Source organism: Pseudorasbora parva, chromosome 5, assembly GCF_024679245.1.
Source record: "Pseudorasbora parva isolate DD20220531a chromosome 5, ASM2467924v1, whole genome shotgun sequence".
Taxonomy (NCBI): Eukaryota; Metazoa; Chordata; class Actinopteri; order Cypriniformes; family Gobionidae; genus Pseudorasbora; species Pseudorasbora parva.
In genome coordinates, this window is record NC_090176.1 from 4244821 (window position 1) to 4254413 (window position 9593).

The 9593-nt window shown below is 42.7% G+C and overlaps 27 non-coding genes across 27 annotated transcripts; all 27 read left to right on the forward strand.

Moving 5' to 3' along the window:
* Window positions 1-157: 157 nt before the first annotated feature.
* trnav-uac (transfer RNA valine (anticodon UAC)) lies at window positions 158-230 on the forward strand. Its single transcript has one exon. It is a non-coding gene; the product is annotated as a tRNA-Val (tRNA).
* Window positions 231-471: 241 nt separating this feature from the next.
* trnav-aac (transfer RNA valine (anticodon AAC)) lies at window positions 472-544 on the forward strand. The gene has a single exon. It is a non-coding gene; the product is annotated as a tRNA-Val (tRNA).
* A 123-nt stretch (window positions 545-667) lies between these two features.
* Window positions 668-740, forward strand: trnav-cac (transfer RNA valine (anticodon CAC)). The gene has a single exon. It is a non-coding gene; the product is annotated as a tRNA-Val (tRNA).
* A 239-nt stretch (window positions 741-979) lies between these two features.
* trnav-aac (transfer RNA valine (anticodon AAC)) lies at window positions 980-1052 on the forward strand. Its single transcript has one exon. It is a non-coding gene; the product is annotated as a tRNA-Val (tRNA).
* A 121-nt stretch (window positions 1053-1173) lies between these two features.
* trnav-cac (transfer RNA valine (anticodon CAC)) lies at window positions 1174-1246 on the forward strand. The gene has a single exon. It is a non-coding gene; the product is annotated as a tRNA-Val (tRNA).
* Window positions 1247-1478: 232 nt separating this feature from the next.
* trnav-uac (transfer RNA valine (anticodon UAC)) lies at window positions 1479-1551 on the forward strand. Its single transcript has one exon. It is a non-coding gene; the product is annotated as a tRNA-Val (tRNA).
* A 241-nt stretch (window positions 1552-1792) lies between these two features.
* trnav-aac (transfer RNA valine (anticodon AAC)) lies at window positions 1793-1865 on the forward strand. Its single transcript has one exon. It is a non-coding gene; the product is annotated as a tRNA-Val (tRNA).
* Window positions 1866-2494: 629 nt separating this feature from the next.
* trnav-cac (transfer RNA valine (anticodon CAC)) lies at window positions 2495-2567 on the forward strand. Its single transcript has one exon. It is a non-coding gene; the product is annotated as a tRNA-Val (tRNA).
* Window positions 2568-2799: 232 nt separating this feature from the next.
* Window positions 2800-2872, forward strand: trnav-uac (transfer RNA valine (anticodon UAC)). The gene has a single exon. It is a non-coding gene; the product is annotated as a tRNA-Val (tRNA).
* Window positions 2873-3308: 436 nt separating this feature from the next.
* trnav-cac (transfer RNA valine (anticodon CAC)) lies at window positions 3309-3381 on the forward strand. Its single transcript has one exon. It is a non-coding gene; the product is annotated as a tRNA-Val (tRNA).
* Window positions 3382-3620: 239 nt separating this feature from the next.
* trnav-aac (transfer RNA valine (anticodon AAC)) lies at window positions 3621-3693 on the forward strand. The gene has a single exon. It is a non-coding gene; the product is annotated as a tRNA-Val (tRNA).
* A 121-nt stretch (window positions 3694-3814) lies between these two features.
* On the forward strand, window positions 3815-3887 carry trnav-cac (transfer RNA valine (anticodon CAC)). Its single transcript has one exon. It is a non-coding gene; the product is annotated as a tRNA-Val (tRNA).
* Window positions 3888-4119: 232 nt separating this feature from the next.
* On the forward strand, window positions 4120-4192 carry trnav-uac (transfer RNA valine (anticodon UAC)). Its single transcript has one exon. It is a non-coding gene; the product is annotated as a tRNA-Val (tRNA).
* Window positions 4193-5438: 1246 nt separating this feature from the next.
* trnav-uac (transfer RNA valine (anticodon UAC)) lies at window positions 5439-5511 on the forward strand. The gene has a single exon. It is a non-coding gene; the product is annotated as a tRNA-Val (tRNA).
* Window positions 5512-5751: 240 nt separating this feature from the next.
* Window positions 5752-5824, forward strand: trnav-aac (transfer RNA valine (anticodon AAC)). The gene has a single exon. It is a non-coding gene; the product is annotated as a tRNA-Val (tRNA).
* Window positions 5825-5947: 123 nt separating this feature from the next.
* trnav-cac (transfer RNA valine (anticodon CAC)) lies at window positions 5948-6020 on the forward strand. Its single transcript has one exon. It is a non-coding gene; the product is annotated as a tRNA-Val (tRNA).
* A 239-nt stretch (window positions 6021-6259) lies between these two features.
* On the forward strand, window positions 6260-6332 carry trnaf-aaa (transfer RNA phenylalanine (anticodon AAA)). Its single transcript has one exon. It is a non-coding gene; the product is annotated as a tRNA-Phe (tRNA).
* Window positions 6333-6453: 121 nt separating this feature from the next.
* trnav-cac (transfer RNA valine (anticodon CAC)) lies at window positions 6454-6526 on the forward strand. The gene has a single exon. It is a non-coding gene; the product is annotated as a tRNA-Val (tRNA).
* Window positions 6527-6758: 232 nt separating this feature from the next.
* Window positions 6759-6831, forward strand: trnav-uac (transfer RNA valine (anticodon UAC)). The gene has a single exon. It is a non-coding gene; the product is annotated as a tRNA-Val (tRNA).
* Window positions 6832-7071: 240 nt separating this feature from the next.
* Window positions 7072-7144, forward strand: trnav-aac (transfer RNA valine (anticodon AAC)). Its single transcript has one exon. It is a non-coding gene; the product is annotated as a tRNA-Val (tRNA).
* Window positions 7145-7267: 123 nt separating this feature from the next.
* Window positions 7268-7340, forward strand: trnav-cac (transfer RNA valine (anticodon CAC)). The gene has a single exon. It is a non-coding gene; the product is annotated as a tRNA-Val (tRNA).
* A 239-nt stretch (window positions 7341-7579) lies between these two features.
* trnav-aac (transfer RNA valine (anticodon AAC)) lies at window positions 7580-7652 on the forward strand. Its single transcript has one exon. It is a non-coding gene; the product is annotated as a tRNA-Val (tRNA).
* Window positions 7653-8078: 426 nt separating this feature from the next.
* Window positions 8079-8151, forward strand: trnav-uac (transfer RNA valine (anticodon UAC)). The gene has a single exon. It is a non-coding gene; the product is annotated as a tRNA-Val (tRNA).
* A 240-nt stretch (window positions 8152-8391) lies between these two features.
* trnav-aac (transfer RNA valine (anticodon AAC)) lies at window positions 8392-8464 on the forward strand. The gene has a single exon. It is a non-coding gene; the product is annotated as a tRNA-Val (tRNA).
* A 123-nt stretch (window positions 8465-8587) lies between these two features.
* Window positions 8588-8660, forward strand: trnav-cac (transfer RNA valine (anticodon CAC)). The gene has a single exon. It is a non-coding gene; the product is annotated as a tRNA-Val (tRNA).
* Window positions 8661-9093: 433 nt separating this feature from the next.
* On the forward strand, window positions 9094-9166 carry trnav-cac (transfer RNA valine (anticodon CAC)). Its single transcript has one exon. It is a non-coding gene; the product is annotated as a tRNA-Val (tRNA).
* A 232-nt stretch (window positions 9167-9398) lies between these two features.
* On the forward strand, window positions 9399-9471 carry trnav-uac (transfer RNA valine (anticodon UAC)). Its single transcript has one exon. It is a non-coding gene; the product is annotated as a tRNA-Val (tRNA).
* The last annotated feature ends 122 nt before the right edge of the window (window positions 9472-9593 follow it).

The window sequence follows — 9593 nt, forward strand, 5'->3', positions numbered from 1 at the left end:
ATTTGAAGGCAATCATACTAAGGATCTCAAGCCAGACTCCAATGGTGAATTATCTCTGTTCTGTTGTTTGTGGAATCTACACAGACTGACACTCTGCTTGCGGTGCAGATTATGGGATGAACCTGTCTTGGAAAAAGGCCACTAAACTCACTGTGAGGTTTCTGTAGTGTAGTGGTTATCACGTTCGCTTTACACGCGAAAGGTCCCCAGTTCGAAACTGGGCAGAAATAAAATTGAGTGTTTTTTAACTAAACATGCTGAAATGGATCTCCGGCAAGCGCATTTCCACACTACAAAGGCTCCAATTTCAAGCTAGTTGAAGGCAATCGTGCTAAGGATCTCAAGACAGACTACCAAGCCCAATGAGCACTTTCCTGTTGCTTGTGGAATTTACACAGACCAACACTCTGATTGCAGGGCAGATTATGGGATGAACCTGTCTTGGAAAAAGGCAATTAAGCTCACCATGAGGTTTCTGTAGTGTAGTGGTTATCACGTTCGCCTAACACGCGAAAGGTCCTCGGTTCGAAACCGAGCAGAAACAGCGGTCAGCTTTTGACAGAAAGTATAGATTGTTTGCGACGCTAAGAGTATTTAGCTCTCTTTTACATTATACGTTTTTTAAAATTCGTGATTCGCAAGACTTCCTTATGCTACCTCAAGACAGGTTTCCATAGTGTAGTGGTTATCACGTTCGCCTCACACGCGAAAGGTCCCCAGTTCGAAACTGGGTGGAAACATCTTGAGTAATTTTTACTATATGTGCTGAAATGGCTCTCAGGTTAGTGGATTTCCATGCTACAAAGGCTATAATTTCAAGCTATTTGGAGGCAATCATACTAAGGACCTCAAGTCAGACTACCATGATGAATTAGCTCTGTCCTGTTGTTTGTGGAATCTACACAGACTGACACTCTGCTTGCAGTGCATATTATTGGATGAACCTGTCTTGGAAAAAGACCACTGAACCCAAAGTGAAGTTTCTGTAGTGTAGTGGTTATCACGTTCGCCTAACACGCGAAAGGTCCTCGGTTCGAAACCGAGCAGAAACAACGACCAACTTTTGACAGAAAGTATGAATTGTTTGCAACGCCAAGAGTATCTATCTCCCTTTTTCATTATACACATTTTAATTTGTGAGTCTGAAGATTTTCTTCTGCATCCTGAAGACAGGTTTCCATAGTGTAGTGGTTATCACGTTCGCCTCACACGCGAAAGGTCCCCAGTTCGAAACTGGGTGGAAACAACTTGAGCAATTTTTACTATATGTGCTGAAATGGCTCTAAGGTAAGTGGATATCCAGCTACAAAGGCTAAAAGCTATTTGAAGGCAATCATACTAAGGATCTCAAGCCAGACTCCAATGGTGAATTATCTCTGTTCTGTTGTTTGTGGAATCTACACAGACTGACACTCTGCTTGCGGTGCAGATTATGGGATGAACCTGTCTTGGAAAAAGGCCACTAAACTCACTGTGAGGTTTCTGTAGTGTAGTGGTTATCACGTTCGCTTTACACGCGAAAGGTCCCCAGTTCGAAACTGGGCAGAAACAAATTGAGTGTTTTTTAACTAAACATGCTGAAATGGCTCTCCGGGCAAGCGCATTTCCACACTACAAAGGCTCAAATTTCAAGCTAGTTGAAGGCAATGGTGCTAAGGATCTCAAGACAGACTACCAAGCCCAATGAGCACTTTCCTGTTGCTTGTGGAATTTACACAGACCAACACTCTGATTGCAGGGCAGATTATGGGATGAACCTGTCTTGGAAAAAGGCAATTAAGCTCACCATGAGGTTTCTGTAGTGTAGTGGTTATCACGTTCGCCTAACACGCGAAAGGTCCTCGGTTCGAAACCGAGCAGAAACAGCGGTCAGCTTTTGACAGAAAGTATAGATTGTTTGCGACGCTAAGAGTATTTAGCTCTCTTTTACATTATACGTTTTTTAAAATTCGTGATTCGCAAGACTTCCTTATGCTACTTCAAGACAGGTTTCCATAGTGTAGTGGTTATCACGTTCGCCTCACACGCGAAAGGTCCTCAGTTAGAAACTGGGTGGAAACATCTTGAGTAATTTTTACTATATGTGCTGAAATGGCTCTCAGGTTAGTGGATTTCCATGCTACAAAGGCTATAATTTCAAGCTATTTGGAGGCAATCATACTAAGGACCTCAAGTCAGACTACCATGATGAATTAGCTCTGTCCTGTTGTTTGTGGAATCTACACAGACTGACACTCTGCTTGCAGTGCATATTATTGGATGAACCTGTCTTGGAAAAAGACCACTCAACCCAAAGTGAAGTTTCTGTAGTGTAGTGGTTATCACGTTCGCCTAACACGCGAAAGGTCCTCGGTTTGAAACCGAGCAGAAACAACGACCAACTTTTGACAGAAAGTATGAATTGTTTGCAACGCCAAGAGTATCTATCTCCCTTTTACATTATACACATTTTAATTTGTGAGTCTGAAGATTTTCTTCTGCTTCCTGAAGACAGGTTTCCATAGTGTAGTGGTTATCACGTTCGCCTCACACGCGAAAGGTCCCCAGTTCGAAACTGGGTGGAAACAACTTGAGCAATTTTTACTATATGTGCTGAAATGGCTCTAAGGTAAGTGGATATCCAGCTACAAAGGCTAAAAGCTATTTGAAGGCAATCATACTAAGGATCTCAAGCCAGACTCCAATGGTGAATTATCTCTGTTCTGTTGTTTGTGGAATCTACACAGACTGACACTCTGCTTGCGGTGCAGATTATGGGATGAACCTGTCTTGGAAAAAGGCCACTAAACTCACTGTGAGGTTTCTGTAGTGTAGTGGTTATCACGTTCGCTTTACACGCGAAAGGACCCCAGTTCGAAACTGGGCAGAAACAATTTGAGTGTTTTTTAACTAAACATGCTGAAATGGATCTCCGGCAAGCGCATTTCCACACTACAAAGGCTCCAATTTCAAGCTAGTTGAAGGCAATCGTGCTAAGGATCTCAAGACAGACTACCAAGCCCAATGAGCACTTTCCTGTTGCTTGTGGAATTTACACAGACCAACACTCTGATTGCAGGGCAGATTATGGGATGAACCTGTCTTGGAAAAAGGCAATTAAGCTCACCATGAGGTTTCTGTAGTGTAGTGGTTATCACGTTCGCCTAACACGCGAAAGGTCCTCGTTTCGAAACCGAGCAGAAACAGCGGTCAGCTTTTGACAGAAAGTATAGATTGTTTGCGACGCTAAGAGTATTTAGCTCTCTTTTACATTATACGTTTTTTAAAATTCGTGATTCGCAAGACTTCCTTATGCTACCTCAAGACAGGTTTCCATAGTGTAGTGGTTATCACGTTCGCCTCACACGCGAAAGGTCCCCAGTTCGAAACTGGGTGGAAACATCTTGAGTAATTTTTACTATATGTGCTGAAATGGCTCTCAGGTTAGTGGATTTCCATGCTACAAAGGCTGTAATTTCAAGCTATTTGGAGGCAATCATACTAAGGACCTCAAGTCAGACTACCATGATGAATTAGCTCTGTCCTGTTGTTTGTGGAATCTACACAGACTGACACTCTGCTTGCAGTGCATATTATTGGATGAACCTGTCTTGGAAAAAGACCACTCAACCCAAAGTGAAGTTTCTGTAGTGTAGTGGTTATCACGTTCGCCTAACACGCGAAAGGTCCTCGGTTCGAAACCGAGCAGAAACAGCGACCAACTTTTGACAGAAAGTATGAATTGTTTGCAACGCCAAGAGTATCTATCTCCCTTTTACATTATACACATTTTAATTTGTGAGTCTGAAGATTTTCTTCTGCTTCCTGAAGACAGGTTTCCATAGTGTAGTGGTTATCACGTTCGCCTCACACGCGAAAGGTCCCCAGTTCGAAACTGGGTGGAAACAACTTGAGGATTTTTTACTATATGTGCTGAAATGGCTCTAAGGTAAGTGGATATCCAGCTACAAAGGCTAAAAGCTATTTGAAGGCAATCATACTAAGGATCTCAAGCCAGACTCCAATGGTGAATTGTCTCTGTTCTGTTGTTTGTGGAATCTACACAGACTGACACTCTGCTTGCGGTGCAGATTATGGGATGAACCTGTCTTGGAAAAAGGCCACTAAACTCACTGTGAGGTTTCTCTAGTGTAGTGGTTATCACGTTCGCTTTACATGCGAAAGGTCCCCAGTTCGAAACTGGGCAGAAACAAATTGAGTGTTTTTTAACTAAACATGCTGAAATGGATCTCCGGCAAGCACATTTCCACACTACAAAGGCTCCAATTTCAAGCTAGTTGAAGGCAATCGTGCTAAGGATCTCAAGACAGACTACCAAGCCCAATGAGCACTTTCCTGTTGCTTGTGGAATTTACACAGACCAACACTCTGATTGCAGGGCAGATTATGGGATGAACGTGTCTTGGAAAAAGGCAATTAAGCTCACCATGAGGTTTCTGTAGTGTAGTGGTTATCACGTTCGCCTAACACGCGACAGGTCCTCGGTTCGAAACCGAGCAGAAACAGCGGTCAGCTTTTGACAGAAAGTATAGATTGTTTGCGACGCTAAGAGTATTTAGCTCTCTTTTACATTATACGTTTTTTAAAATTCGTGATTCGCAAGACTTCCTTATGCTACTTCAAGACAGGTTTCCATAGTGTAGTGGTTATCACGTTCGCCTCACACGCGAAAGGTCCTCAGTTCGAAACTGGGTGGAAACATCTTGAGTAATTTTTACTATATGTGCTGAAATGGCTCTCAGGTTAGTGGATTTCCATGCTACAAAGGCTATAATTTCAAGCTATTTGGAGGCAATCATACTAAGGACCTCAAGTCAGACTACCATGATGAATTAGCTCTGTCCTGTTGTTTGTGGAATCTACACAGACTGACACTCTGCTTGCAGTGCATATTATTGGATGAACCTGTCTTGGAAAAAGACCACTCAACCCAAAGTGAAGTTTCTGTAGTGTAGTGGTTATCACGTTCGCCTAACACGCGAAAGGTCCTTGGTTCGAAACCGAGCAGAAACAACGACCAACTTTTGACAGAAAGTATGAATTGTTTGCAACGCCAAGAGTATCTATCTCCTTTTACATTATACACATTTTAATTTGTGAGTCTGAAGATTTTCTTCTGCTTCCTGAAGACAGGTTTCCATAGTGTAGTGGTTATCACGTTCGCCTCACACGTGAAAGGTCCCCAGTTCGAAACCGGGTGAAAACAACTTGAGCAATTTTTACTATATGTGCTGAAATGGCTCTAAGGTAAGTGGATATCCAGCTACAAAGGCTAAAAGCTATTTGAAGGCAATCATACTAAGGATCTCAAGCCAGACTCCAATGGTGAATTATCTCTGTTCTGTTGTTTGTGGAATCTACACAGACTGACACTCTGCTTGCGGTGCAGATTATGGGATGAACCTGTCTTGGAAAAAGGCCACTAAACTCATTGTGAGGTTTCTGTAGTGTAGTGGTTATCACGTTCGCTTTACACGCGAAAGGTCCCCAGTTCGAAACTGGGCAGAAACAAATTGAGTGTTTTTTAACTAAACATGCTGAAATGGATCTCCGGCAAGCGCATTTCCACACTACAAAGGCTCCAATTTCAAGCTAGTTGAAGGCAATCGTGCTAAGGATCTCAAGACAGACTACCAAGCCCAATGAGCACTTTCCTGTTGCTTGTGGAATTTACACAGACCAACACTCTGATTGCAGGGCAGATTATGGGATGAACCTGTCTTGGAAAAAGGCAATTAAGCTCACCATGAGGTTTCTGTAGTGTAGTGGTTATCACGTTCGCCTAACACGCGAAAGGTCCTCGGTTCGAAACCGAGCAGAAACAGCGGTCAGCTTTTGACAGAAAGTATAGATTGTTTGCGACGCTAAGAGTATTTAGCTCTCTTTTACATTATACATTTTTTAAAATTCGTGATTCGCAAGACTTCCTTATGCTACCTCAAGACAGGTTTCCATAGTGTAGTGGTTATCACGTTCGCCTCACACGCGAAAGGTCCCCAGTTCGAAACTGGGTGGAAACATCTTGAGTAATTTTTACTATATGTGCTGAAATGGCTCTCAGGTTAGTGGATTTCCATGCTACAAAGGCTGTAATTTCAAGCTATTTGGAGGCAATCATACTAAGGACCTCAAGTCAGACTACCATGATGAATTAGCTCTGTCCTGTTGTTTGTGGAATCTACACAGACTGACACTCTGCTTGCAGTGCATATTATTGGATGAACCTGTCTTGGAAAAAGACCACTCAACCCAAAGTGAAGTTTCTGTAGTGTAGTGGTTATCACGTTCGCCTAAAACGCGAAAGGTCCTCGGTTCGAAACCGAGCAGAAACAGCGACCAACTTTTGACAGAAAGTATGAATTGTTTGCAACGCCAAGAGTATCTATCTCCCTTTTACATTATACACATTTTAATTTGTGAGTCTGAAGATTTTCTTCTGCTTCCTGAAGACAGGTTTCCATAGTGTAGTGGTTATCACGTTCGCCTCACACGCGAAAGGTCCCCAGTTCGAAACTGGGTGGAAACAACTTGAGCAATTTTTACTATATGTGCTGAAATGGCTCTAAGGTAAGTGGATATCCAGCTACAAAGGCTAAAAGCTATTTGAAGGCAATCATACTAAGGATCTCAAGCCAGACTCCAATGGTGAATTATCTCTGTTCTGTTGTTTGTGGAATCTACACAGACTGACACTCTGCTTGCGGTGCAGATTATGGGATGAACCTGTCTTGGAAAAAGGCCACTAAACTCACTGTGAGGTTTCTGTAGTGTAGTGGTTATCACGTTCGCTTTACACGCGAAAGGTCCCCATTTCGAAACTGGGCAGAAACAAATTGAGTGTTTTTTAACTAAACATGCTGAAATGGATCTCCGGCAAGCGCATTTCCACACTACAAAGGCTCCAATTTCAAGCTAGTTGAAGGCAATCGTGCTAAGGATCTCAAGACAGACTACCAAGCCCAATGAGCACTTTCCTGTTGCTTGTGGAATTTACACAGACCAACACTCTGATTGCAGGGCAGATTATGGGATGAACCTGTCTTGGAAAAAGGCAATTAAGCTCACCATGAGGTTTCTGTAGTGTAGTGGTTATCACGTTCGCCTAACACGCGAAAGGTCCTCGGTTCGAAACCGAGCAGAAACAGCGGTCAGCTTTTGACAGAAAGTATAGATTGTTTGCGACGCTAAGAGTATTTAGCTCTCTTTTACATTATACGTTTTTTAAAATTCGTGATTCGCAAGACTTCCTTATGCTACCTCAAGACAGGTTTCCATAGTGTAGTGGTTATCACGTTCGCCTCACACGCGAAAGGTCCCCAGTTCGAAACTGGGTGGAAACATCTTGAGTAATTTTTACTATATGTGCTGAAATGGCTCTCAGGTTAGTGGATTTCCATGCTACAAAGGCTGTAATTTCAAGCTATTTGGAGGCAATCATACTAAGGACCTCAAGTCAGACTACCATGATGAATTAGCTCTGTCCTGTTGTTTGTGGAATCTACACAGACTGACACTCTGCTTGCAGTGCATATTATTGGATGAACCTGTCTTGGAAAAAGACCACTCAACCCAAAGTGAAGTTTCTGTAGTGTAGTGGTTATCACGTTCGCCTAACACGCGAAAGGTCCTCGGTTCGAAACCGAGCAGAAACAGCGACAAACTTTTGACAGAAAGTATGAATTGTTTGCAACGCCAAGAGTATCTATCTCCCTTTTACATTATACACATTTTAATTTGTGAGTCTGAAGATTTTCTTCTGCTTCCTGAAGACAGATTTCCATAGTGTAGTGGTTATCACGTTCGCCTCACACGCGAAAGGTCCCCAGTTCGAAACTGGGTGGAAACAACTTGAGCAATTTTTACTATATGTGCTGAAATGGCTCTAAGGTAAGTGGATATCCAGCTACAAAGGCTAAAAGCTATTTGAAGGCAATCATACTAAGGATCTCAAGCCAGACTCCAATGGTGAATTATCTCTGTTCTGTTGTTTGTGGAATCTACACAGACTGACACTCTGCTTGCGGTGCAGATTATGGGATGAACCTGTCTTGGAAAAAGGCCACTAAACTCACTGTGAGGTTTCTGTAGTGTAGTGGTTATCACGTTCGCTTTACACGCGAAAGGTCCCCAGTTCGAAACTGGGCAGAAACAAATTGAGTGTTTTTGAACTAAACATGCTGAAATGGATCTCCGGCAAGCGCATTTCCACACTACAAAGGCTCCAATTTCAAGCTAGTTGAAGGCAATCGTGCTAAGGATCTCAAGACAGACTACCAAGCCCAATGAGCACTTTCCTGTTGCTTGTGGAATTTACACAGACCAACACTCTGATTGCAGGGCAGATTATGGGATGAACCTGTCTTGGAAAAAGGCAATTAAGCTCACCATGAGGTTTCTGTAGTGTAGTGGTTATCACGTTCGCCTAACACGCGAAAGGTCCTCGGTTCGAAACCGAGCAGAAACAGCGGTCAGCTTTTGACAGAAAGTATAGATTGTTTGCGACGCTAAGAGTATTTAGCTCTCTTTTACATTATACGTTTTTTAAAATTCGTGATTCGCAAGACTTCCTTATGCTACCTCAAGACAGGTTTCCATAGTGTAGTGGTTATCACGTTCGCCTCACACGCGAAAGGTCCCCAGTTCGAAACTGGGTGGAAACATCTTGAGTAATTTTTACTATATGTGCTGAAATGGCTCTCAGGTTAGTGGATTTCCATGCTACAAAGGCTGTAATTTCAAGCTATTTGGAGGCAATCATACAAAGGACCTCAAGTCAGACTGCCATGATGAATTAGCTCTGTCCTGTTGTTTGTGGAATCTACACAGACTGACACTCTGCTTGCAGTGCATATTATTGGATGAACCTGTCTTGGAAAAAGACCACTCAACCCAAAGTGAAGTTTCTGTAGTGTAGTGGTTATCACGTTTGCCTAACACGCGAAAGGTCCTCGGTTCGAAACCGAGCAGAAACAGCGATCAACTTTTGACAGAAAGTATGAATTGTTTGCAACGCCAAGAGTATCTATCTCCCTTTTACGTTATACACATTTTAATTTGTGAGTCTGAAGATTTTCTTCTGCTTCCTGAAGACAGGTTTCCATAGTGTAGTGGTTATCACGTTCGCCTCACACGCGAAAGGTCCCCAGTTCGAAACTGGGTGGAAACAACTTGAGCAATTTTTACTATATGTGCTGAAATGGCTCTAAGGTAAGTGGATATCCAGCTACAAAGGCTAAAAGCTATTTGAAGGCAATCATACTAAGGATCTCAAGCCAGACTCCAATGGTGAATTATCTCTGTTCTGTTGTTTGTGGAATCTACACAGACTGACACTCTGCTTGCGGTGCAGATTATGGGATGAACCTGTCTTGGAAAAAGGCCACTAAACTCACTGTGAGGTTTCTGTAGTGTAGTGGTTATCACGTTCGCTTTACACGCGAAAGGTCCCCAGTTCGAAACTGGGCAGAAACAAATTGAGTGTTTTTTAACTAAACATGCTGAAATGGATCTCCGGCAAGCGCATTTCCACACTACAAAGGCTCCAATTTCAAGCTAGTTGAAGGCAATCGTGCTAAGGATCTCAAGACAGACTA